This window comes from Ciconia boyciana, chromosome 1 (assembly GCF_034638445.1).
Source record: "Ciconia boyciana chromosome 1, ASM3463844v1, whole genome shotgun sequence".
Classification (NCBI taxonomy): Eukaryota; Metazoa; Chordata; class Aves; order Ciconiiformes; family Ciconiidae; genus Ciconia; species Ciconia boyciana.
The window spans coordinates 62,734,568-62,758,301 of record NC_132934.1 but is presented as its reverse complement, the minus strand read 5'-3'; positions in this window follow the sequence as shown (position 1 = coordinate 62,758,301).

Sequence of the window (23,734 nt, the reverse complement as noted above, 5' to 3'; positions counted from 1 at the left end):
TTCTGTCCCGCAGACTTCAAGTCTCCTGTTCGGGCGCCATTTGTAGTGGATTGATGCACGGACTCCGATCGAGGGATAAATCGAAGACCCTTTATTGAACTATTACATGGCTTATATACTTTCTAATTGTTTGTACATGCGCTACTGAGAGAACTCTTATTGGTTTATATGTCTTGTTCACGCGTCCTGCATGCGTTCCTTCAGCTAATACAATTGGCTATCTTTTTGCAACTTTGCAGTTCCTTTCTTCACAACAAAAAATCACGAGCTTGCCTTATCTCTCTCCAATGCTATCCACTCCTACTCCTGACACACAGCCTCCTTCCCTCAGGCATAACCCAAACTCTCAGTACTTCAATCTTGTTAACCCTTTCACTCCTGCTGTGCCTAATTCCTCCTCACACACCTACCTGGAAACCGTTCTTACAACTAAGCACATCAAGAGGAGCTTTATTTCCATGCTGCACCACAGGACAGCAAAGGCATGGGCATTTTCCCTATAATTGTAATGCTTTCTCATGTACATTTTTAATAGCACATGTGCAGCACGGTGATACAAGCCGTAACAATAGTGCATCCCCCTGTGCCCCGGCACAAAGCCACAAAATAGCTACTTCCTCAGCCAGTGAAGACTTCAGAAGTGATGGCCTGGTTGAGATGATACTCCTAGCTTCCAGGTGAATGTGGTTATGGTTCTTGCTGAACGTGCAGTGGTGGAAGAACACTCAGTGTTATCTGGACTCAACAGCTCAAGTTCACCAAGTCTCAATGCTCACTACTCAGCCAAGAAAGAAGCTGTTTCAGCAGCAAGATTAAGTGAGCTAAGCCTTCTGGTGATGGTTAGAAAAGTAGATTCATATGTGTTAGAAGGATGACATGGAGTCTAAGTGTAGAAATTAGGTCCATGACTAGCAGGCAGGTCTGAAAGAAATCAGCAGGTTGAGAATAACTTGCGGTATGCTGTGCATTGGTCTAGATGTAGTGCAAGGTTCATGGATTTGAGGTGCAAAGTTTAATCTAACATCTTCAACATCAAGGACTCGGTCAATATGTTTATTGATCAACTATACAGACACTCTTTTCTATGCCAACACCACCTTTCCTGGTACCAAAAGCAACAGATTTTGCATGCCATGCAGCAATGATCACCTGGCCAACCCTTGAGCCTTGTAGGACAATGGCTGTGGGGCTAAATACACAGTTAAACTGCGATTCTCAGATACTGTAACTGGTCATTCCTCTAGGATTTTAAAAATATATCTAAGAGAAAGAGTGTTCTGGGTCTCTGTGAGTGTACTGTGCAGAGCATGGATTTTGTCCAATGACCGTGAGACCCTTCATAGTGCTCTGTGGTGTTCTGCCATCCATAAACACCTCCAGAGACTCAAATTAGCAATGCTTATGGGAAATAAGGGTGTATATGTGCCAGATACAACCCCTTCACAGCTGTAACAGATCTAACAATCTGAACAGGCACAAGGTGGGAGAAAGGAAGCTTTGCAGCCACCCTTTTATAGCAAGCAAACTGCCTGTTCCCTGAGGCAGTCTGAAATAGGGGCAGAGCCCAGAGGAGCAGTGCCCACAGGGGCTGCACATCTGTGCGGAAGAGCCCAGTACCATGCAGACACACTTGTAGCAGGATCAGCAGCTTTATCAGCCTGACACACACACAGGCTTTTCCTCTTGGCCAGGCGTATTCGCGTGGGCTCAGCACTCTCTCAGCACATGCACAGCCTCAGACTAGCAAGTTCAGAGCCAACATGGTGTCTTTTCACTGAATGCCCTCACAATACAGCCGTGATCTCTCTCACCCTGTCTGAGGCTCAGCCAAGCATGCAGAGTGTAAGACCTTCCACTATCCCTCTCCCTTTTTTGCTTTCTGTTTGTTGTTTGAGGTATAGTTTGAAACAAGGAAAGACACTTTATTTACTCATATCATTTATCGCCAGTCCTAACTTTTTAGATTTCTTTGCAATAGACCTACATGACAAAACACAGTACCAGATATTACTGCATTTTTATTTTCAGACTTGTGGCTATCACCTAGCATTTGGGTTTAATTCATGGCATCCCCACAGGGGCTGAATGCAGGCAGTACAGAGCTGGGCAGCACGGGATGCAGTGTGTGCTTGGAAAGCCCAAGCTGGCCTTTGCCCAGAGAGGAAGCAAGTTTGCAGTAGCCCAATCCCCTAAGCAGCTTATCTCCTCTCTGCTGCAGCACATGAGGGTATGGTGCAGTCAGGACTCCAGCCCCTGCCCGCTCATGCAAAACCACCTTGGACTAGTACAGGGTTAGGATGTTCCACAGAAATGTAAGAAACTGGAGAGGCAGATCTCTGCTGTGCGTTATTGGAAAGGAGAGCTGAACACACATCTCCCACAGGCAAAGGAGCAGATGCACAAACAAGCTTGGAGGTTAGCATCTCTCTGCTCTGGTGAATAGCTGATTAGTGATACAGCGTCTGACATGTCCAACAAATGAGTATAGATCCTACACAGCCTGGTGAGCAGGGCACTCAGCTACAGTTTGAACCTCCTGGCTGGGACTGAACATCCTGAATATTACAGCCTGAAGAGTGGAAAAAGCTGTAAGTGATTACAGGAAATCTGTTCCTACTTAGATAAATCACTGGCAATTAAAACATCATCATTACAAAAAATAAAGTCATATTCCTGACTGGTGCTAAGAGTGGCCTACGGTATAGGTACCATATACAAAGTAAAACTCAACACCCTGTTAGGATGGGCTAAAGCCCACAATTGGTCATCACTTAGTAAATGTATTTCTGTTTTGAAGAATAGTTATGTAATTTCTGAATACAGATCCTGCAATGAACTCCAGAAGAGGCCTTAACCCTTTCGTCTTAAGGGTGAATGGGCAGTTGTGATTTGTAGAGCTCACTGAAAGGAAGATATTGAGACCAAGAAGTGTGAAGGCCTTAAAAGACAAATTATGATCTCCCAGCCCAAATCATTAGCTAAGAAACTGTCCACAAAAGGAATAATCATAGAAAAGCATTTTCAAAACAATAATGAAAGAAGGTCAATCCTTTTAGGATAAATGTCCAGTAAAGAAGTAGGAATATTGTCTGCCAAGGTAAGATAGAAAGTGACCACCAGAAAGAGAGGAAATGCAATTTTAGGTAATGCCATCTGAAATGAATCTGAAAAAAGGACCAGATCAAATTGGCACATATATTGTATGGAAAAGTGTTTGGCACACTAGCTGTAATGGTGTTGTGTGCTGCCCACTCGTCTTGTCCCCACATGAATGCATGGCAGCAGCATGGAGCCAGGCACAGGTGGGAGTGCCGGTGCCAGTTCTTCAGAGCTCACATTTGGCCCAGACCCATCCCACATCTGTCCACATGTGTGGTCTGTCAGGCCTCAAGAATGTCCATGTGGAGACCCTCAACAGGCAGCGTGGACCTGACCTTGTGTTCACCACAACATGTTCAATAGCTTCCCTCCACACCCTGACCATTGCAAGGCCATGTCCTGAAACAAGTCAGCAACTGAAACACAGCGTTTTCTCAGTGGCCACTCTGTATCATGGGACACTATGTGAACACAGCAGCAGCAGCCACCAACTGTCTGTCTCAATTAGGAAAATAGCTGTCTTTGCTCAGGTAGCAATCTTTACATAGCTTTTTTCTTTCAACTGTTAGATGAAGACATGCTTTCAGATTAGGACAGTTAGACTCTGAAATAACTAATTCTTGCAGAGAGAAGCAGAGGCAGATTTAATATTCTCTTTGCTGAGGTAAGTGCTGCAAGAGTGGGCCTTTTATGGCAGGCTCACCACTTATTAAGAAACTCTGTCCTTTCCCTTTGATGCTGGGGACTGAGGCCAAGTCCATTTTTTTTTCCTTAATTCTTCAATGCCAGTTTAGAAAGCCTTATTTGTCCAAGCAAAGTTTTTCTGGCACTGCAATTCACCTGCAGTGATATCTGTTCAATGCTAACCCGTCAATATGGGACAAAATTTACATCTGTAATTCTTGCAAAAGATTGCTTTCAGTAACACTGAAGGGGAAATTGAGGAACTCCATATTATGGGGAATAGCAAACCATTAAAGAAACAACCCAGAAATCACTGTTGGGCTTAGATATGAAGGATACAGCACAGTCTTTACTGAAAGAAATGACCAGTGCTTGTTGAAAATTGATCCTAAAATTTTCATGAGCTGTTTTCAACATTGTTGCCATGTTTTGGCAACTTTTCTTTGTGAGAAATGCCATCTCCTTTTCTATATAATTTTTTTAATTTTAATAACTTTTTTACTAAAGACCATTATTGAATTTGGGATTCAAAACCATGCACAACAGCCAAGGATGCTGTCCATCTCCTCTGGGCAGTAATTGTGTCTTCACTCTGATCCTCCCGCCCCAGGCTGACTTTACCACGTGAACCTACTGTTTGTTGGAGTGTCTTTTGGCTTACGTCAGTCTCTAAGAAGGAGAAGACCCTGACTCCACATCCTTTGTAGTGCTGGCTATTTCCTGTGTGAGATCACTTTGAGTAATTCACTTCTAAAAAGCCTGTCCGTGTATTTGCACTGTAAATACACACACCGTGTCAGAAATGTCCTTTCAGTACATTCTGCTAAGCTTAAACAAAACTCTTGATTTTAGAAACACTAGACACGACATTGTAAATCACCACCTTTGAAGGCATAAGGCAATGCCTTCCTTTTACTAAGTACCCTTGTAAAGCTGCACACAGACATTTTCCAGAACTTTGAACAAATCAGTCTCCTGGTAAGACAAAAAATGGTTTGCTTAAACACCTGTATGGAAAGGGATATCTAATCTTTTATGTTCGCTGCGGGAGAGTGCTCAGATCAATCAACAGTCAATAGAAGGTAGTGGTAACTCTTATTTTCTATTTTATTTTACAGTCAAGGTTGAGTATTTGCTTTTGAAAGATTGGAGGAGTTGGTTGGCAGTGCCAGGGAACCGGACTCTTTTTATCTGCATGCTAGTTATGAGGAGGAGGCAGGTGCAAAGCAAGCTTTCTAACACTGTCAGCAGCAATAATCCCCACCTGAGCATTGACTGGCCACCTGCTCTTCAGGCACAGAGATAATTCAGGCTCTAAGGTAGTGTGGTTCTAAGTCTCTGCTAAGTAAAGACTCATAAATGACTCAATTTACAGTAATATCAGTGGGTATGTCAATATATCAATATTTGATCAGTGACAGTGATTCCTTCTGGATTCACCCCAAGGCATGCAGTCCAACCTGAAATGGCCTCCCCTGATTTAGTGCACCTGTGGTTTATGGAGGACCTATTCCAAGCGCTGCTGAAGATGGCACGTAACTTCCCAATAACCTTCATACCACTAGCTACCCAGCTTATTATTAGAACGTAAGCATCCTGAAAGCTGGTGAATGTTGTGCTTATATGTCAGTCAGTAGTCAAAATCCAAAAGCGTTTCACCCAGAGATTGGGCCTTAATTTACAGTGGGATTTATCATTTTCACGGGAAATTACTTTCCCCTGCCTAGTGACACATCCATCCTAAAATATGCAGTGTGAGGCGACTGCTGAGGGGCACAACAGACAGGAAAACACAGACATGTGCAGAAGCAAGTTTGTTAGGAGGCAGGGCAACTACTTTTACGTGGCAGGGTGCAGGGGAGAGACAGATGAGGCTTGGCCTCATTCTTCTGTTATCTAAATTGGTTCATTTATCCCCTGTAAATTACAACTGTCTATATGGCAAACATTCCCATGAGCCAGGACCACAACATTCTTTGCTCCCCTGTCCTGACAGGATGCCATTCCTCCCCACTGATTGAAATACCAGTCTTTACTCTCCTGAGACACTTTAACGCTGTACGTTACAGAGGTGCCACAAAACACACCAAGGAAATCTCTGGTGGCAGGGAAGCCCTGCAGAAATAGAGCTCCACGCTTAACCTACTGGTTTGTTATCTTTCAGAGGAATATACTATGTGCCATTGAAAGACCTGCCAGCTAAACCCCTGTTTACATCACTCTCACTTACCTGCAGGGCAGCCATCCCTGGGCTAAGGGCAGGTGGGAATGGGCAAGCACCAGCTGCTGTGAACAGTGCTAGGGCTTGAGCTCAGCTGAGAGGGTTGGAGGAAGGTGTGAGAAGGAAGAAATACTCAGTAAACACCTTATTAGCACACAATTAAGAAGCAGGGAAAGTTATTTGAGGCTAATTTTGCAACGATGCCAGGTGAAAATGAAATAAAGGCATCATCTCCCCTAAGTTTGCAAGGGGCAAACTTGTCCATTACATGGACAAGGGCATGCTAAAAATGAGAGTGTAACTGAACTGGTCATTGCTGACTCCTTACTGAGACCCACTCAACAAACCCTGCCAAAATTTCAGTAAAAAAATCTAGCCCAAACCATCATATGGCAAAAAACAGCTTCCCATCCCTGTCCCCCCCCGGAAACTTTGCTAAGATTCACAACCTATTCTAGAAATTACAAGTGGAGCAGAGGGTTACCAATACCACCTTTCACCAGTGGTGTTGGCTTTTTTTTGGGCCCAGATAGATCCTGATATGATCTGGGATGAGCTGCATGTCTTTTTCACCACAGTGCACATAGATAGGGAATAGAGAGGTTAGATTAAATGGGGAAAAAATGGAGGGGAGAAAATGAAGCTATCATCTGGTGGAAGTTAATGAGAGGAATGTACTGCTGGTGAAAGATGGACTCACATGAAATTGTGAAGGTTTTTCATACTCTTTCACTCCAGATTATGCAAATCTTTTAAGTGTATTTTTAATTTTTAAAACAATTATCAAAGCATTATTTATTCCACGCCACCCTTTCAAGCAAAGGGAAAAAAATAAAATAAAAAAAAAAAATCAGTGACTGTTCTGGTGACAGGGCTATAAGACCTTTTGATGTTACTGTCCTCATTACCTGTTAACCCCTCCAAACCTCACAAAAATATTAAAAATATCATAACAAGTCCATTTGAAATGCTCCATCAAGAAAACGAAGCCAGGATCTTACACTTTCTAGATGCTCTAGAAACTAGTATTTGTTAAGTCTGTAAATGTTGTTGGTCAGCACACCATGTGTCTCCATGGACCTCTCCAGCTTATTGGCATTGTGTGCTCCTTTTGCCAGGGCTTGTCTTCATTTTGTACATACATGATACCTCTTCAAAAGAAGAGCTGCCAATGGATGATTGAGGATATGCAGGCAATAAAAGTACAGGAAACTGCAGCCATGCTGTAACTTATATCATTCCTTAATAAGGAACGAGGCCAAGAATATTTTAGCATATTCAGGAAGAAGAAGAAAAAAGGAAAACAGCATGCAGAGAACAACTCTATGCTCTGAATGAAGCAGGTACAGTTACTTCATGCTGAATTTATTTCAGCACAACATAACAGCTTTCCTCAAAGTGGTTTAGACAGAATTCCCAGGTGACTTGTTGTTGTATTTAAATACTGCCTGCCTAGGATTTAAATAAACAGCTTTTATATTAATTAGAAACAAATCCTTTCAATTGGAAGGTATTAACTGTTTCTAAATTGCACACGTAACAGTTACTCAGACTTTGATTCAGTTGCATGCTTTTAAACTTGCCAGCCATTCGTAGTCTAATATGCTATAACTACAGTTTACAACAGTGCAACAAAATATTGATTCAACTGTTTTGACCTTTCATTGATCAGCATAACATGTAATTAAGTCAGTGTACACCTTTCCTTGGAGCAAGCAAGTCTCTCATTGCTAATGCACCAGCCTAGGTACATATTTATAGCCTAAGCCTAGGAAAATTGTTTTATGTGTGTTTTGCAGTAAAACATATGCCAATTATCTCTTTGCTCGTTTCTGATTATAGAATAGAAAGGAATAGGACCTGAATATAGATGGCCAGTCTCTTCACTGGCCAATGACATTGATTTTACCAGCTGAGAACCTGACTCAGGTGCTTCATATTACACAGAGAGCAAAATCCTTGTAAAAGGACCTGTGGCTGCCAGAAATCACAGGAGATGTTGTTAGATGCACCTGATACTAGCAGTGCAAAACTCCTGAAGGCAGAGCAAAGCTTCCTTCTTAAATCCACAGGGATATTTAGTAGATCTAAAGTTGTTAGAGCAGCCTTCTCCATAAGATAATGGCCTTGTCTGGCTCCTGGGAACAACGCTCCGCTTTTCTTAGCTTTGACCCCATTAGGTAAATCCACGTTTCTTTTGTGGCTGACCAGCCAAAACAAGATGTTGTTTCTCTCGGTTTACCTCACACCATTCAAAAAAGCTAAACAGATTCTCAAAATGTTTGTGATCAGATTGAATAGGCCAAATTAATCCTTTGTGCTTTCAGCCTGTTTTTCATTAATTAGTGGAAACCCAACCTGACAATACTCAATATCACAGTCACCAGACTAAGAGTGCTTTGCTGAGATAAATGGAGAAGGAAGATGTCAGGTCCTGGAATTATCATCCTCCTGTACAATAGCTTTTTTTTGTTTGTTTGAATATGTGTGATAGAGGCAGATAATACATTTTTTTCTCAGAGCCTAGGATATTTCCATGAAGTCATGTAAATAAAATATATAGACCAAAGAACAATTGTGGTTGTCCAGCTTTTTTGGAAATCTCTGTAGTCTTGTACAAAACTCCTCTCTTTTTTTGGTGCCTTCACAGACATATTTAATTCCTGGGTGTATTTTCAGAAGTATGAGTGTGCAGTACCCTTTTTCTAGGGGCACCTTTTCTCTCTCGGAATGTACACTCACACGGAGTCAGTGTTAACCCAGATCTCGGCCTCTCTCGGATGAGCTCCTGCTGGCCACCGCCACAAGAGCTGCCCATTAGCTTTGGTTCCTCACAACCCCTGTGCTACTACTATAGTGGCTCTTGCAAGAAAACGTTACCTCAGAAGACCTTAAGGGGCTCTGGTTTCCCTCCTACTCACACTGGGTTAGTTTGTCACATTGCCCTAAAATCCCCCAGCAGGTTGGCAGTGTATCCGAAGGACAAGGGGCAGGCAGGTTAGGAAATTCGGGATACCCCGCTGCCAGATGTGTCATAGCACCCTTCTCACAGCTCCCTCGTGTCCTTCACTTCTCTTTCCTGCACTCAGCTCCCCTCAAAATTGCTCCAGCGCTGTGTGAATAGGAGTCAATGTTGCACAGAAATGATTGCTGGAAAACAAGGAGGTTATTATTCTTATTTAGCAGTTTCTGCTCAGCTTTGGCTGGTTCTAAACTCACGATTTCCATTAATCACATCAGTTTTTTGTGAGGCCGTCTTGGTGCAAGTCACAGCTCACGCCCAGCGTGGCGGAGGGTGGCAGGGCCGTTTTCATCCCTTTAATGCAGAGGGCAGCCAAGGGTGAGAAGATCCCTCTGCACCAGACGGAGCAGCCATAGGACTGCTGTAATTTATTCTTTGGTGATGCAAACTGCCCACACCAGGATGTGGTGGGATAAAAGCTCCGTATCCTCCTGCAGTGAAAACTCAACCTCCTGCTCCCACTGAAGGGGTACACGACTTTCACCATCCAAATTTCAAGTAACAAAAAAATAACTTTATGTCTCTCCGGGCATTTAGCGGAGCGTGTGTGGTGGGGGAGGAAGGCAGCATTTTTTCCTGCTTTGCAGAAGTGCTAATATCAAATTGTGCAGATCATAAAGAAAAGTTATAGGAAGATGCTTCTGAGGAGTGATGACAGGAGAGAAAGGAGTGATATGAGCAGGAACTGTGGACTGTCCTTGCATCTACAGGAGAGAAAGGTGATGGGGCAGGTGGCTACAGCAAGATATTTTGACCACCAGTTCTACAGCAGTTCACACGGGAGGATGACAAGGGCATACTAGCAAGGTTTTAGGAAGGATAAGCAAGCCCTTCACCTACAAACTGCACTCCTTCTGGAAAGCTGTGGAGGGTTCCATATCCTCCTGTCTGTGTGACACAGAAGCTCCTGCATCTTCTCTTGTCTCTAATGTGCAGTGTGGCAAAATGTGACAGCTTATCCTGAGTCACATACTCTGACTGAGTAATAAAAAACCCTCTAGATAAAGTCCACTTTGTTGTTACCCTCCACGTAGAGAGAGCTTTGAAGATACATGCTGAGGATACAGGAGTGTTCAAGGTCTGATAGTCTGAAGGCAGTAGAAGGTGGTAGATAAGGAGGAAGGTCTTTTCATTCCCACATACTTCCATGGCTGGAGCTAGTTTGAGAATATCTTCTCTATACTGCAGCATGCGGATCTATGCTTAGGAAGTGTTGGAAATTGCGACAGTGTCTGGACAGTAAGTCACAACCAGAGGGTTAAAGAATTGCTAAGGTGCCAGAGTTTCACAGGGACTTCAGTCCAGCTGCTAAATTTTCACCAGCAAATGTTCAGGGTGTGTGTGTGTGTGTGTGCATGCACCAGTCTTTACTGTTGCAAATGAACAAACCATTTGCTAAGCAAATCTGCTTGCCCTGTATCCCAGGTACTTAATTTATGAACACAAATTTCTGTCTGACAGTTTCAGAGGATATCGCCTCTGAACTTAAGGTCCAGTGGTTGCCTTTACATTTTCCTGATCCTGTGCTCAGCCTGAAAAATCACAGAGCATGTTGACAACATCTTTTACACACTTTTTAACATCACCTTCAGAACAGAAGAAAACACCCCGTATCATACTTCTATAGTCACTGTCTGTCCTTGCTGCCAAGCTGATTGACCTGTACAAAACCAAAGAAGGAAGCTGAGCTTGCTTTGAGAGATGGCTAAGCAAGGGGAGATAATGCATGGGCACACACTGCAACATCCCACTGCTTCCCTACCAGCTCCAGCCTTGTGTGCCAGCAGGGGACTGAAACCGATGAGACCATTAAGCTCAAAAAGAGCACAGGATCTCATAGCTAAGTGGGGACAAGCTTAGGCAATACTTGAGCTGACCTCTCCCCCATGCAGAGTTCAGTCCCTCCAAATTAAGGCTGAGGGTCACTGATGAGGCTGGTTGAGGAAGTTGACACTGCAGGTGCAGTGTGCTCTTTGGGATGGATAAAAGAAAAAGAAGATAAAAGAGAGAAAATTGCATCTCACTTGTAATTTCTGATGTACAGTCTCCCCTGCTGCAAATTTGTAAGAATACATAAAGAGGGGGGGAATATGGGTGAGGGTAATAAACAGGGGTAGTCTGGAGTGCTTTTATCTATTTCAGAAAACTTTTTATGGAAAGCAAATGTAACCTGCCAGTGAGAGTATGAATACCTTGCTAGGGCAGGGGGTGATGCTGAACTCCCAGAGCACATTCTCCGAACACCCCCATTGCCCTTTGATTTATGCCTTTGGAGCCCAGTATGGGGGAATAAAGTGTTTCAGACCACTTTAAGAGAAAGACTAACCCATTGAGCCACTACTGTAACCTCACAGACCCCTAGTCTCCTCTAGGGCCATCAGCCACCCCACCGTGCTTTCATTGCTCCCTTCACAGCGCAGAGAAGTACATTAGTTATGACATTATTTTTTTTAGGGGGGTGTCTACCAGTTGCAAACTCCAGGCCATGATGTCTATGGTGGAGGACACCAGCTACAGCTGCTGACCACCCTGCGGCATAGCCTGGCACAGCTCTCAGGAGAGCTAGGCACACACATTACCTGTGTAATCAGCACCAGGTATCACAGTCCCACGCAGAGACAACAGCCAAATTGCTAGTGCCTCGGGACCATGGTCCGACACCATCACAGCTGATCATGTGCAGGTGGGATAAGCTCTCATCTGGCTCTTGCCCCCTAAGGCTTGAGCAGAGACCTCAGCTCCAGCCAGCTGTGAGAGGTAAAGAGGATCATGATGAGAATATTGTGTTTTCTAGATTTTGTCCCTTTTAAAATAAACATACTGGCAAGAAATCTTAGAATTATTCCAAATAGCTCCAGAAAAAAATGTTCAAATGAGGAATAATTATTAAAAAACCCCAACCCAACAAACAAACAGACAAGACAACAAAGCAAAACAAAGCTAAAACCAGCCTGTCTCCTTTGTAACCCTCCTCCCTTGGTATGGAAGAGTGAAAACTTTGCTTCACTCAGAGGTTTGAAAACCAAGCCCCTACAGGCTTGCAGGGTATTCCCCGCACACAGTGAACAAAGAGCAGGCTGTGGTTCCAGGCAGACCACAGAAATGGTAATCAGAGCCGTCGGTCTGTCAGCGAGGCTCATGCGTGCGGTGGTACGTCACAGCTGCACGGCTCCCCGTCGCGAACGCGCTGCACGCTGCCCGGGCAGCGCCGCATAATGATACCTCCATTGCGCTTCCCAGCAGCTGGGATGCCTTACTTTTTGTGCCACAAACCAACTTGATAGCCAGCACTTTTCTCATTCTGTTTACTCCCTTGAACCTTGAAAATAAACAACTGTTTCTCCTTTCCAAGGATCTGTTTCTCCATTAGCCGTGTTTTCCTGGGCTCTCACGTTACTTCTGGAAACACTTCTGCTTACTAGTGTGACAAGAGCTATGCTCTACACACCATACTTATTCCTGTCATACAGCACTTTTATAAAGCACAATTTACATGAATTTTTTACATGCTGCGTAAGGAGCAGGTCTCAGCTTGCTTGACCAAGTGATCTTTATTTATTTAGGAGAAATTCTCCATGCTCTAAACTGATCGTTATGTGGTCAATGTGTCTGAGCCTCAATTACGAATTGTTGAATAGCTGGGGGGTTTTTGCCTCTGAAAAACTTCTCTACAGGGTCTTTACTCTCCTAGTTTTACTTGATAAGTCCTATGAAAACACTAATCCAAAATCTGGGCAAGTTCTGTGGGCCAGACCCGTTGCTGACAGAAAACTGGAGTCATCCATGGAGAACCACTGGTTTGTGTCCCTGGCAATCTGGCTCACACAAAATGAGATAAAATGGGGTTTTTTTAAAGGTATTGCAGAAAAGACTGGGAATGACCTTATCAGCCTGACAACAAATTCCATTTTGCTGTCATCCTTCTCAATGAAACATCCCCGTAAGACAGGACACCCCACAAGAGGTCAAAGGAAGGAGGCGTTGTCCCAGCAGACCAGCAGGAGACCTTCATCTGCATCTTCCTCACCTCCGTGTAGATCCTCTGTTGTTAATAGTACAGCTGAGATCAGGTTTCAGGCTTTATTCCAGTAAGAAATATTAATCTGGCTGCTTCTCTTCTGTCCAGCAGCCAAGTTCAAAAATTAGAGAAAGCTGATACATAGAGAGACCTGGATCCAGCTTACCCATGCATCTCTTCCTAGGGAATTAGGCTAAAAAGGAGGAATACAGAAGAACCTCACCATGCTCATATCCATGCATCAAACTTCAGGCAAACCAGCAAGGCAGAAATGCCTCGCTTGGTGAGCTCGGCTGTCAGCCATATTTAATGAAGTACTGCCTTATCTTAGACACCTCAGCTCATCCCAGGTACTGCAGTATCATACAGGTGATACGAAGTCTCACGCAGAGCTTGAGCTCCAGGAACATGAAACATTCACCTCCGGGAAACTGTCCTGAGAACCATGCAACTGGACTTACCCTGCATTTTCAAATTAAATACTTCCTAGTTAGGCCCTATCAAACAAAGTTGAGTTTACTGAATTTTTGACTAATGATAGTAAAAAAAAGTTTGTTTTGATAATACCAAACCATTTCATTTCAGTAAAGTTGTTCCAAACCATAAAGAAGTGTTACTTATTTACATGTTACAGAAATGATAAAGTTACTCACAGGGAACGAACTTCTGATTTCTGAGTTTCTCTAAACCAAGATGTGATCTCAGATGTCCCCTCTTGGCTATGTTATGACACAGACTAAATAAGATAACAACGTTCACTTACTGTCCTCAAGTCAACACCACCACTTTAAATTCAGATAGAAAGCAAATCTGATTCACCATAAAGTCTACTGCGTGTTATCTCAGGGCTCTTTCTGGGACAGGAAAGTGTCAATCCTTCACAACCCTGGCTGGAGGACTCAGAGCATGTCAGCTGAAGAAGTAGGATCAAAACGACAATCAGGAGGGTGACGGGTCTTGCTGGGATGACAGGCAGGGCATGCATGTGGAGTGAGCACATACATGTGTACTCTGTTGCCCCTAAACTCCCCGCTGTCCCCTTTCTTGTGAGCCAGCGGGGCACCGAGCCCACTGAGAGGACTGACTTGTGCAATTTCAATGCCCTTTAGTGATGCACGAGAACAGAGCCGACAGGAGAGCAGAGGGGATGGGGCATCACAAGGCTACTGTTTATTTGCATAGCCGTGAAGCCCATGATTTGCTCACACCACGTGATTCAGGGACCAGCAATTTCAGATTTTATACTGACAATTCTTTATAGCAAGTATTCTCAGGAGGTCTCTTTGCAGGGACCACCATGCTCTAATTACAAAGCAAAGCCATAGGCGCCTTCAAGGTCTTGCTTAGAATCATAGAAATCCCACTATAGTGCATTAGTCAGGGGAAACATCAGTATGTCATCCCAGACCTGTCCCATGCCCCATTACTCACTCATACAGAGCTTCTGCAACTTTTCCTGGCATTGTGAGGAGCAAGGTGTTAGTAACAAGTCTATAGTTACCCGGAGACTTCCCTCAAACACAGGGCAATCAATAAGCAAAAATATGCCCCCGTTCTCAGTCACAGCCAACAGATGGAGGTAACACAGAAATCTGAGAGATGGGTTACTTTCCCCAGTGACCCAAATGCCTGAAGTCCTGCTTCCTCCCACCACAAAATGTTCCCAAAGCTACCATGCGAGAGAGAGCTTCTCATGAGGAAGACCCAAATGCCCCCTTCTCTCCCTCCCTAAATTCCCCTAGATGTCCACAACCAAATCCTTAACACTTAACAGCTGTGTTTGTGGTAACTTACAGTAAATATTGAAACACACTTCTTGATACACAGTGTTTCATATTCAAAAGTGGCACCAACAACCTTCTCCTAGTTTAATATTGCAAAGGAACTGTGCAAAAGTACATGGTTATTTTCTGAGATGAAGAGATTAGGAAATGTCCGCATGGCTCCAATGTACACAAATAAATCAACACACAAAGATAGATTAAAAAGGCAGCACCAAAAAAGAGTAACAAGGACTGTGTGCTTATGTTTGCTGTTTTGCTTGTAAAGACATTTTTTACTTCATTTGGAAATGCCTCCCACTCTGTTTCTGAATACACATATGCGGGATATTCAAAAAGAAGTCCTGGTTAGCAGGATCCAGTTTGCAAAGGGAGCTATTGGCAAGCAGATTTCAGAGACCATATTATTCTTATGAGTCACTTCGTCCGCTGCAAAATTATTCCAATGAAAAGATTTTTTTTTTTTTTTTTTTTTTGAGGTGAAGGACAATTAAGGTTGACCTCCTTTGCTTAAATTAAAACAGGAGTGAAATGAAGAATCTGACTCATTCCTCTAATTTTACAGGCTCAATAGTAATCTAGCCATGCTATTCATTTAGAGAAACCATTAATTTTGCTATGTGGCTGAAACTAGAAGGCCTCAGCTTTCTTTCTCTCACTTTTCCCCCCTCTTTTTCCTCTTTGTCTGTGCACCTGTTTGCACCACTTTACCATCCCATTTGAAAAACTTTGGGTAATCCTCTGGCACTAACCCTGGTGTGATAATACTTCTGTTATTCAGCAGCATAATTACAAAGGACAACACAGATAAAACATGTCTTTCACTTCTGCTGTGAATATGCCAGTTTTGCCAGTCTTCAAGGTGCATGATTTCTAAAACCTTCTGTATTTAATGTTAAGCTAAATTCTTCACACAATGAAACTTCCAGCACCTTAGGGAAAAATGGTTACTTTTGACACATCAAAGTGAACGCTAATGGTCAAAACTTTTACAGCAGCTCTCTTAGCAGCAGCACCTTCTCCAAAACACTTTATGAACCTTGATGAACGGACCTGCTCAGAGACAGCTTAGTATTAGATCTTGCTTTCAGAAGGGGAAGCAACAACAGAGAGAAGTTAAATGCTGGGGCCAGGTAGCAAGCCAGTGGCAAAGGCAGAAACAAAATCTTTAACTGCTGCATCATAATCCTTTGGGCTGGATAACGTTACTAGAATTTACCAGTCAGGTGGTGTTTACTTTCTTTCAATATTTTTTTGAGAACTTTAACTAACTAATCTTCCATCTGCAAGAAAGTTTGCTACCCACTAAACGTGTGGAAAGATTAACAGGACAACATTAAATGTTACCTAGTTGCCTGACTAGGGAAAGGGAAAGTCAACGTCTTCACACCCCTTTTCCCCTTCCCCTTTGACCCTCAACAAGGAAGGCCAAGCTTTGCTCCGTTTCATGTCTCATAGCAGGTTTGGATTCATTGGGGCTGGTATCAAGGGGGAAGAGTCCTGGTGGTTTGGGTCTCTCCTCACGAACTCCAGCCTGGCAGCCACTCTTGTTAAACCCACAGGAGCATTTGCCTGAATGTCTTATGTGGATGCAATGGCTGAAACATGACCCAGGAAGAGTGCAATGGCTGAAAGATGACCCAAAAAGAAACCTCATTCAAACAGGTAGGCAATAGGGAGCTCATAGAGGGCTATAAAACACGATAAATTACCCCATCCTCTCTTTTCAATAGCCAAAGCAAATCATCTAAGTTTAGAACCAGTTTTTCTCCACCACGTTCATATCACCACAGGATAGACAAATGTCCCCTTATGTTCCTCTGGCTTGTTGCTTTATTTTTCTCAGACTGCTGAGCTATTTGGGGCAGGACAGGTGTTCTAGACCTGTGCTTAGCTCTGGGCCCATGGCTAGGCAAGGTGATTATACAGTGATGACAACAGTAGCAAATTTGACCCTCAAAATAAATGGGCTCCATTTTTGGGGTGGGGAGTTTGTCTGAAAGCATTGCACTCCCATGCTTTAAGAGTACCTAGCAGCAGCTCAGATCAGACTCCTACCTCATACCCTAAAACCTTCCCCACTGAATTACAAATTAGTACACACCCTCAGTGAATCTTTAAAATATTTGTCAATTTTTCTGGCACCTTTGCCCATCTGTAACAACATATTTTTTTGCTTGTTTTTACTTCTACCCAAACATAGCCAAATGCTTGTCATCCATGCCTGGGCTTCCCTCAAATCTCGTAGCTGAAAAAAAGTGCAATTTAGAGCAGCACTGACTAGAGCTAATGAAACTGAGCCTGAGAACTGAGGATAACCAGTAGAGCTCCTTGACCCCTGACTATCTCACCTAACAACCCCATCGACACACTGAACCTAAAGAGTGACAGGAAGAGTCATAGAGAGACCCCAGCGACAGTGCTTGCAGGACAGGAGCCAGCCCAGCACAGCCTCTTGTGATCTCTGAGACAGAGGAATAAAGTTATCAAGTCAGTGCCTAGAACCATGTCCACCACATTGCGTGGTCCAAGTCAGCAGGGAGAGCTTCATGTACTCTCAGGATCATATCCCAAACTACCAGACATTACTCTGTCCCCCAGAGAGACTGAATAAGGCCTAAGGAAAAGAAGGACATCTTCAGTCAGTTTTTCACAAACTTCTCAACAATCTTTTTAGCCAAAATAGGAAAATTGTTATACAAGAGCAATAATTAGCCACATTGTCAGCAAAAGGTGAGACAAAACAGAGGGAAAGATTAACCACTGCAGCTATGGGTTTTGCTCTTCACAGCCTGTCCCAGCATCTCAGATTGCTCTGTAACAACATCTAGCCTAAATCCAACTATATGCAATGGAGAACGGATCTCCATATATTCTTTACAATACTTGCAGAAAGGCAGTGATCATTTCCAATTCCTGTTATTTTCTGCCTGAGGAAACATGGTATTTCCTCACAATGGCAGCTGATGGCACCAGCTAATCTGGTTTAACCAAGATGTCCAATGTTCACATCAAATCTGCTGATCAAGAGTTTGTGGGTGATACATATGGATAAAAAAAAATAAATTCATTTTTCTTTCCATGCAGCTACAGCACAATATTTAAAGCATGCTTATGAGTCTTTCAGTCAATGCTGATGTAACACTTCCACCTCTGGCTGGTGATACCCTCTCCTCTAAATCAAACAGTTACCGGTCCTGTGTACACAATGTGAGCTGAGGGCTCAAAAGGTAGAAGGGCAAAAACTTTCTGGAGATGGTAAGAAGCCTTCTCTGACTCACTACACTCAGAAGACAAAAAGGATGCCAAGGGACCCTTCAGTGAGAGCTGAAAACAAAAAATCTTCATACAGCAGTCCTGAGTAATCTCCAGGGTGCTTCCCTAGAGCTCTCTGAGGTAACTCAAATGTCATTAGTTGACCAACAGCCTGTAAGATCAGTAGTTGAGGTCATAGTCTGAAGTGACAGGCCCTCATCATAATATATAAAACGTTCATTTGTCCCACTTTCACACTGACCATAGGATTGAGAATGAGTTTCAATGTCTGAATCAAGACAGAAACTACCCAGGTTTGCAGCTTAGCATCCATGAAATCTTGAAATACATCAAAAAACTATCCTGAAGGGAACACAAATAGCCTGTGTTCATACCAATTCAGTGAGGAACCTTCCAAGGTTAAGCAAGAATAACATCTTCTGCACAAAGCAGCAGAAGAGAAACTTAATGAATTCTCTGTACGCAGGTTCCTCAGGTGAAGGATGTCGATCATTTCGTGGATGGGCATATTTTCAAAGTTTCGATTTAATTAGGATAATTTTCTAACGGTTTGGCTGCTCATCAGAATCTCGTCAGGATAGAAATTGGGCAAAAATCCTTCTAGAACAGACCTTATTGTGAGAGATCTTTCATTCCATGGTCCTAGCCAGCTGGAAACACTGTGAATAGCCTCTTCAATGATATTTCAGTCTCCTGCTTTTGGACCCAGATGAAACCAGGAAGTGCAGCGAAACCATAAATACCATTAAAAGACAGAGAGGGAGAAAGATTAACCAGATTTTGGCAAACCTCCAAAACTCTGCATTTCAGTTTGGGGCAAAGGTTCAGGCTGGTTTTCCCAGATCAGTTCATCCACCGTAGTTATTTCCCGCTCTTACATGGTATAAAGTGCATTGCTTATCTTTCACTCCCTTATACATGAGGCGCAGCTCATACTCCTTATACATCAGGGAATGTGTGCGCAAAAAGAGCAAGAGGACTGAAATCATGGCAAGACTCCACAGCTAATTTGGGATCAGAAATAGTGGGCGGGAGAAGCCGATTCCAGCTGCAAGGGGTTATATGGAAATATCCCTCTCCATTTTTCAAAGTCGTGTCCCATGTAGCACTGTTGTTCATTAATTAGGAATTATAATATGTATTATTGATCACAAATGAATGGAGAAATTCATTGCATAGGCCTGCTGAAGAAAAAAAAAAAAAGCATAAGGCCCTTTAGTTTTTGTTCTGGTTGTTAATGGGAGAGGGGTGAGGAGGGGTCCATTCCCGCTCACCCAGTCCTGTGTCCCAGGAGTCAGGCACATGGTAGGAGTCGGCAGGAGCAAGGAAGAAGGGCTGCTTACCCCTTAGCCTCCTGGGTTTTAAAACAGCTATTCAAACGCCTATTGAGCACAAATGTAAGTATTCTCCTGAGCAGAGATTGGTGTCTACTCCTAAGTTTAGAGACAAATTCTTTTCAGGTGCTGAGCAGCTCCTGCACGGACAGAGTGCCTTCAGCACCCAGCCTCAAACTGCAGTGTGGGGCACTGCCACGATATTTGAAATTGTCTTGTAAGATCATCTGAATGGGATAAACCGACTACACTAGAGCCCAAAGGGCTCCTGTGAAAGTATGGCCACAGATGCTGAACATACCTTATGCCACTGCTGAAAGAATACAGAGTGGACAGACACGTCTGGAATAGACCAAGGCAACATCAAGAAAAATAGCAGGTAGAAAGCAGCATATGATTTTTCAGAAATGATTTTCAGACAAATACATTTATTTCTCCTTTTGGGAGGGGCGGGGGGGAAGCGAGCTGCACGTCCTTTAGAAACAGTACTGGTATTATTCATGCTGCCAACCAAACCACTTAAGCTACAGAACCTTTGCAGTACCACAAGTGTAATACAAAAAACAACCAAAAACCACTTACTTCCTTTTTTTCCCCCCTGAGTATTGACATTCTTGTGCAGTATTAGGAGAGCTAATTTAGCTTCCAGTTCTAAGAATTTTTGAATCTATAGCCAGTAATTATTTGCATTCAGGGGTACAAAAGAGGAAAACAAAGCCCACAAATTCTAGCACATTCATGTGGGATTGGGAGTTGAATTAGGATCCTCACACCCCATTGAATTATCGGCCCCCCTATTAGAGCCTTATTAAAATGGTAATGATTATAATGCCAGTCATAGGCAGGCTGTCGCACCTGTCAAAAAAAATACCCCGATTATCCTGTTCATTCAACTGTCTGGCACTCGAATCTGTGTCTCAGGTTTACTATTCTGTGAAGTTTTTCTTTTTCTTTCTTTTTTTTTCCTTTTTATGAGGAAAAAGAAAAGATACAAGAACAAACACTTCCACAAAGGTGATAAAAAAAGCCCCTCTAATTTAGCACATCTACTACCCATGTAGTGTTACGGTATCTAGGACAGCAATCTGAGGAAATAGATACTATTTCACTGGATTTCTCTGTAGTGAGGAAGAATACAGAGGGCTACACTAAAATCTCTTTATAAAAAGGAACATTGGTTTTTAAGAACAAAAAGAACAATTGTCCTTCCTCCTTCCACACATACACACACCATTTCTACACATAGCCAGGATTATGTTACTCAGAGCAGTAAAGTCTTTCTTCACATACAAAATAAACACCTCGGATGGTTTAAAGGGACAGTCCTCAAAAGACCAACATTAGGCTCCATCTACAAGCTCTACTACTGAAGGAACTGTATTTAGTCATTTTCTCCTTTAAAATTAGTGAAAATATAATTCAAACTAAGCAGCACAAATCTAGGGTCTAATCCTGAACACGCATTTAGTAAAAGGGCACTGAGGCTTGGAGACCTCAGCCAGCTTGCAATTTTAAATCCTACAGGGATTATTTCAATTGCTGTTGTTAATAGCAAGAACAACAATAATTTTAATAACAATGAAAAGACACATAGAAACTTGGCTTCCCCCAAAGTAGAAAACAAGTAGAAAAAGCGCTCACGGGTTCCTGAGAATTTTAACTGATAATCAGATGGAGACAAGATTAAATATTTTCCACCCTATTCAAAAGATGCCTTTCCCCTTTCCTCTACCCCAGTTGTATGAGTTTGTCAAATACCACAGTATAAAAGAATGTCAGTGGAAGAGCATTTAGGGGCTGAATGCCTTCAATAGCATCTGAGACAGATGCTGTGTCACTAAGTGCCCGGGACCCTTTGGGAAGTGGAGCAACCAACAAAAGACCAGTTGGGTTCTGTTTGTTTTGGTTTGTTCCAGAAAAACATTTTTGATGAAACATAAAAATAAGCTAGCATTGGGAATAAAGAAACATGTAAGAACTGCACTTAGCAGGCATCAGCTCCTGAGTGCGTGAAGCACTAGATTTGATCCTCTTTTCACTGAAGTAACTAGAAAAAAATCCCTTTATTTTAGAAACTCACCTATTAACTTGCATAATGATTCCCACTCTAAGATGATAGGGATTGTAGCTACACTTTGGTAGTAACAGCCCCTAAATGTCATTATTATTTAAGCCATTCATTGTGTTTCTAAATATAATTTTTCTGAGCTCACAACAGCTCAAAGAATATTTATTAAGGTGAAAGGGAACAGAATTTGGAAGGATGTTGCAGTGAAAAACAAGAAGTGACCATACAATTGTGGCCAATAAATGAGTGAGCAAACAGTGTGCAGCTGCTACCTATCACCTCTTCAGTCTGAACACACACATATTTTTATTTTTGGACCTGATGTTCCTCAATATTCTGTTTTCTACTTTTTTAGATGATAAATACTTAACAGTAGGGATGGATGCTGCTTGTTCAGTGCCTGCAAAGGGAGCACTGTGCCTTAAAGAGGACTTTGGTTTCTGTAATGATGCAGTGATTCCTTTTTTTAAAACTCCATTTATCCCCATGTGAGTAGAGCTGGGCCAAGCCAGACTGCTTTCAGAAATCCTGTCTATAAATAATCACAATCGCTTAACCCAAAATCCCTCAGTGCCCACACGATCAGAGGCATCTGAACAATGTGGTTGAACAGTGAGAAACAAGCAGCCTACACACATTTCCATTCTCCACTCCTAAATTCAGGGGCGACCAGAAGGCTGAAACAGCCTTCGGATCAAATTCAAGCAGCTTGAAGGTCACCTGAGCTTTTGCAAAGGGTTAAGGATGCTCTGAGACCATACCACTAACTGCCGTGACTCTGCTGCCTACTTGCTTTTTCTTGCCTTAACTTGCCTCTGCCAGCTCAAAGCCCCCCCCCCCCCCCCCTTACTGTCCAAACTGCTGGAATGAAGATCCTCACTCCTTCATGCTGTCCTCAGGAGAGCTGCAGCACTCAAACTGACAGCGGGGAGCTGCAAGCTCCTGGGGGAAAGAGAGAGGTTGTAGAGGTTGGGGAGGCTGGGACAGGATGGACGCAGGTGCTGACTGTATTTCTGCAGGTGGCACATTGGTTGGACCTGGTGAGGAGCAGCTGGGACAGTGGGACCACAAGCTGTTTCCCCAACGCAGGGCAGGCAGAGGTCCCTGGGGTGAGAGAAGAAGACAGAAAAACAGAAAGGAGAGAAAAGGGTGCACCTCATCTCAGATGCTTCAATCAAACAAAATTCAGCAAAGTAACTTCTGAAAGCATTACTGAGAGAAAGACAGAACTGATAAAACACTACCATAGCAATGGCAACAAACAGCTCCACCGAGAAGGGTCTCAAGATCACTTCACCAGCTCGCTCACCCAGAATTCACCTGCAAGTGATCAGAATGTGAATATTTGAGGAGATGCTCCAGGGTGCGTCCTCCTCTTTCAGTAATTTTCCTGCCTGAATTTCACCAACACTCATGTGGTTCTGTGGCTTTTCATTTTGAGTGAATGAGTGTTGCCACCCTTGTTGATGTGGTAGCTAGAGAAACTATCCGTTCCTTCAAAAAAATCCTCAAGCAGAAACAGGCCACCTACCCATTATTAGCCAGGGTTACCAGTTAAAAACGTATGAAGGGAATCACATGAATGGAGGGCAGTGTGCATGTTTTATTAGTTTGAACAACAAGGGAATTGATGGATGAAAGATAAGGTAATGATTTGTGACAGGGGTCCAAAATTTGATTTCAACAATTAAATTACCCTTCTAAGAGATCCCCAAGGAAATCTATTAAAATACCATCTTCCCCTATCCCCAAAGTATACAAAAGCTGCCTAGTAACTGTCCAGTATCACTTCCTTTGTGACATGTTGGATGATTCCCAAGACAAAAACCATATGCTGTCCGATGAATGGTAGAGCAATCAACAAGGAAAGGCTATTCTTTAAGTTACTTGCCCTAAAAAAAAAAAAAAGCAGCTAACAGCTATGCAACAAAGTTTGCGCTAGAAACATAGGGTTTGGTTTTGCTTACTTAGTTTTTCACTGGATAATCAGAATTACTCCCAAGTCAGAAAAAGCAAGATCACATCCCTAGAAAGAATTGCGCTTTTGGGGCCATGAAAGCTCTGCACCAAAGGCAATCCCCCATGTTCAGAGGAGCATGCAGCAGTGAAAACTGGGTTGGCTCATCTTTGATCAATATATTAACCCTTTTATCAGTTCCCTGGGACCAGTATTGAAGCCTAAGCTTTCCCTCTTACCACCACTCTCTAGCTGTCTTACATTGTTATACCTA